The sequence below is a fragment of the Aplysia californica genome, unplaced genomic scaffold, assembly GCF_000002075.1.
Source record: "Aplysia californica isolate F4 #8 unplaced genomic scaffold, AplCal3.0 scaffold00808, whole genome shotgun sequence".
Lineage (NCBI taxonomy): Eukaryota > Metazoa > Mollusca > Gastropoda > Aplysiida > Aplysiidae > Aplysia > Aplysia californica.
In genome coordinates, this window is record NW_004798078.1 from 143,860 (window position 1) to 148,726 (window position 4,867).

Here is a 4,867-nt window from a genome sequence, read left to right on the forward strand (position 1 = left end):
TCAAAAAAGATCCACCGAAATCTACCTCACCCAAACCTGTCAGACCACGACCCTCTTCTCCGCCACCAGTCATACCAAAAACAGCCTCAACTACAAAGAAGGTTTCAACAAATGCATTAACACCAACAACAAAAACAACAACCCCAACTTCAACGATCATATCATCGCAACAACCACTGCCGGTCACTCCACCTCCAACAGACAAACCACAACAGAGATCACCCACCGTAGACCTACCAATTAATACCACTAACACCAACATACAAACAAAACAACGACTTGTTCGATGATGACATCGAACCTGAAACCCTAAATTGGGCATCTGACAGTGAAAACATAGATACACAAAAAGAACTATACATCAAACAGTCGCCGAAGGGCCACACAAAAAAACGACGAAAAACAACTAAGACGACAACAGACAGGAAAAGAACCTCAGAAGATATAGTGCAAAACAAATACGAAGTACTAGGAGACATAACCGACGACAACAACAGCGACAAGGACAGACGTAAGAAACAAGCCAGAACAGAACACATGGAAACAACAGACACTGATTCTGAAATTCTATAATTTAAAAAGATTTTCTCTTCTCTTTCAGCTTTCGATTCACAGAACATCACAGGAAGAATGAATTGAAAGTCTTGACAGTGAACACAAGAGGTACGATTGGAAAGCTGCACCAAATAACACAACTCATTAAATCTAAAAAAAACAGACTTTTTATTTTTACAGGAAACAAATATAAGCACCAATTATCAGGCAAAATCATATACACACTCATTAGGACTTAGCAAAGGGATATTTAGTTTAGGCAAATTCTGCAGAGGAACAGCGATACTACAAACATCAAATCGATGGCAGATCACACAACACACAAAAAATAATGAGACAGGTAGAATAACAACAGCAACAATAACAGACAACCTGAACACTTACAAACTGGTAAACATATATGCACCAGCACTTCCGAACACCAGAACTAGTTTCTACGAGGAACTACAAGACACACAGAAGTAACACTCAACACAAAATTATACTTGCAGGAGATTTCAACATAACTTTAAATGACAGAGACATTGTAGGAACAAAAATAGGTAAGGAACGAAAAGGAAGAACAGCACTACAACAAATATTTGACACACACAACCTAAAAGATAGCTACAGAGAAATACACGCATACACAAATGATACTACACATAGCACAGTAGGAATAGATAGAGCAGCTAGACTAGATAGAATATATGTACATAAAACAGATACAGTCACACATTGTGAACATTTAAATACATTGAATTTCACAGACCATAAAGGAGTGATAACATCAATTAACACGAATACAACCCAGCCGAGGATATCCCCACACTGGAAGTTTAACAACACACTACTCGACAACACAGAATATATAGACAAGATCACGAACACGATTATTCAGCACACTAACAGATTACAGACAAATAATGCTAGAGAAATATATGGGATAACTTAAAACACATCATTAAACTGGACACAATAACACAGGCGAAAAAAGTAAGCAGACACAGAAAAAACAGACAACAACAACTAGAATACAGAATAGAACTCGCCAAACAACTAGGTCTACAGGAAGAAGAAAATATAATAGAGTTTAAAAAGAATTAGAAGATTTAAACCAAATAAAATATAATGGAGCGAGGATACGAACAAAATATCCAACAATAGAAGATGAAAAACCAACAGCTGTATACCTGGCCTTGGAACAAAATGTACAAAAAAAGAAAATGATAACAACAATCACAGATGAAGAAGGAAATTCACAAACAGATACAGAGAAAATAACAAACGCCTTCTTAAATTTTTACACCAAACTATATTCTAGACAAGACACAGAAAACAAGATTCAAAATGAATCCATGCAACACGTTACACCACTCACTCACGAACAACAACAAATTATAGACACAGAAATAACCATGACAGACATGAGTAATGCACTCAACTTAATGAGAAAAAACACCTCACCTGGACCAGACGGGCTAACGGTAGAGTTTTATCAAACCTTTTTTCCAACGTTAGGACCACTCTTCACAGCAATGGTGAGGGAAAGTTATGAATCAGAAGGATTACCCGAGTCATTAAATTTGTCATATATTTCCCTTATCAGAAAAGAATCAGGATCCCCGTTATACATGAAAAATTATCGCCCAATATCATTGTTAAATGTAGACTACAAAATTATATCCAAAGCCCTAACCAACAAATTGAGACCACTTATGCAACACCTCATACACACCGACCAAGCTAGTGCAGTACACGGTAGAACAATACAAGATCATAACCACACAATCAGAGACATCATCACCTATGCAGAAGACAAACAACTAAACACATGCATACTCTCACTCGATCAAACAAAGGCCTTTGATAGGGTGTCACACTCCTTCTTACACAAAATATTAGAAAAAAGTAATTTAGGTCCAAAATTCCAAAAATGGATACATATTCTTTACAAAAAACCACAATCTAAATTACTAGTGAACCACACCCTTTCAGATGCTTTTAAGTTAGAAAGATCTGTGAGACAGGGTGATTCCTTAAGCCCACTACTATATGTTTTGTGTCTAGAACCACTACTAAATTCAATCAGAATGGACCCAAATATCAAAGGTATTAAACTCCCAGGAGGAGGAGAACAAAAATTAATAGCCTTCGCAGATGACACCAATTTTTTTCCAACAAACTACAAATCCATTCAACAAATATTCAAACAGTTTCGACACTTTGGAAAAGGTAGCGGATCTGAAATCAATGAAACAAAGAGTAAAGCGATGGAACTGGGGAAATGGAAAAAATTGGAAAATGATCCAGCCAAAATAGACTGGGTGGAGGAAATAAAAGTTCTCGGCAATTATTACACGAAATCAAGAGACCAAAATTCTTCAACTAAATGGAATCTCATTGTTGAACAAATTCAAAATCTCCTATGAGAAAACTTTACTATAAACAAACATCTATTTTTGGACGAAGCATTATCATTAACACCCTCATCCACCCAAAAATCAACTACATAACACAAACGATCGACCCACCCCCCAGTTTTATCAAAAAAGTAAATCAACTCATTAGACACTTTATCTTTAAAGGAACAATACAACGTATCAGACACACAACACTAATACAAGACAAATTGAATGGAGGAATAAACTTACAAGACATAGAGACGAAAACAAGAACCTATAGATTACAACACGTTAAGAATGTAGTCAACAACAAACAAAAACATCCCATAGCCCACTATTACATAGGACTACATATGACAAACCTAACAACGATAGATAATACAGGGCCTCATTTTTGTGGACGACAGCCTTCTTTCTACAAAAAGTGTCTTCGCACATATAAGCAAAACACTGAACTAATCACTCACGCACGAACGACAAAAGAAATATACACAGACCTAATTAAAAGACAAGCGACACCCTTAAATGAACAGATTAAAAGAGGTGGAAAATACAGTATCATGGACTTCTCAGAAACCTTCAAAAATTTGCACAGATAAAACATAACGCCCTGGCAAAAACAGATCACATACAGAATATTATATAACAACACCCCCACGTCAGTACCAGTTATCTGGAGGAGGGCAAGATGCAAGACATGTAAACGACACACACAAGAAACAGAGGAACATATTTTTTATACATGCCCACAAATCCAACAGACAAAACAGGAATTAGCGAAGTTACTCAACACAAAAACTAACACACAGATAGATATATACAAAGCCATTTTCCTGAACATGATACAACCGCAAACAACAGGTACTCACAATATTAGATTACAAATATTGGCAATATATAGAGAAACAGTTTGGAAAGTTAGACTACAAACAAATTTTGAAGAAAAACATTATACACCAAACAAGATCTCGGATTTATTTCATAGGAAAATCACCTACAATTTCAACACAGAAACAAAATGAGCATTCTTTGAGAAATACCTGAGCTGTGGAGAGGAAGAGTGAGTAAATGACCCCGAATACAAGCAGAATGACGAGGACAGGACCAATAGACGAAACATGTAAGACAAGACAAGACTACTCTGTAATCACAGAGTAACAACGACTCGACATCCCAACGGATGAAAGATGACGAACACAAGAGAACACAGCTCTAAAGCAAATGGAAAAAAACAACAACCACCAAATAAAATATGTACATGGCACAAATGAGAACGAATGGAAAATAATTTCATGTGTATGTGAGTGGGGGAGGGAAGGAGGGGAAAAGGGTATAAATGAAAAAGCGGACGGGGATGAGCCGCAAATGTAATAGTGGAATGAAACAGTGAGCACAAGAAAGGGACGTAAATGAGCCCTAGACAGAATGAAACCTGTGATGTTGTTAATTTGTTAAAGGGCCCTTGGGAATAAAAATAAATAGGTAAAAACAGATCCTTGGGGGGGGGGGGAAGAATGTGTTTGCGGGGGCGGGGCAGGAGCGGGCAGGGGCCTCAATTGGAGGATTCTAAGGTGTGACTGGAGAGAGGGAAAGTGTCTAAAACGGAGAGGGGACTTACCGGCGAACCTGGCACTGTGGGGGATGAGCCGGACCGACAGGGAGCCTCAAGTGGAGGACTGGAAGGTGTGTGAGAGAAGGTGACCATAGATAAATAACAAGGTTAAAACAGCTCCTGGACATGGATGGCTGGTGTCACTATATATAAATTATTGATTGTCAAAGGTGGATAGAGAGGGAATGTCGTCAGGTAGTCCAACGGTCTGTCTGTCTGTCTCTTCCGTGTCTCGCTCTCTCTCTCTCTCTTTCTCTCTCTCTCTCTCTCTCTCTCTGTCACTCTCTTTCTCTCTCTCTCTCTCTTTCTTTCTCTC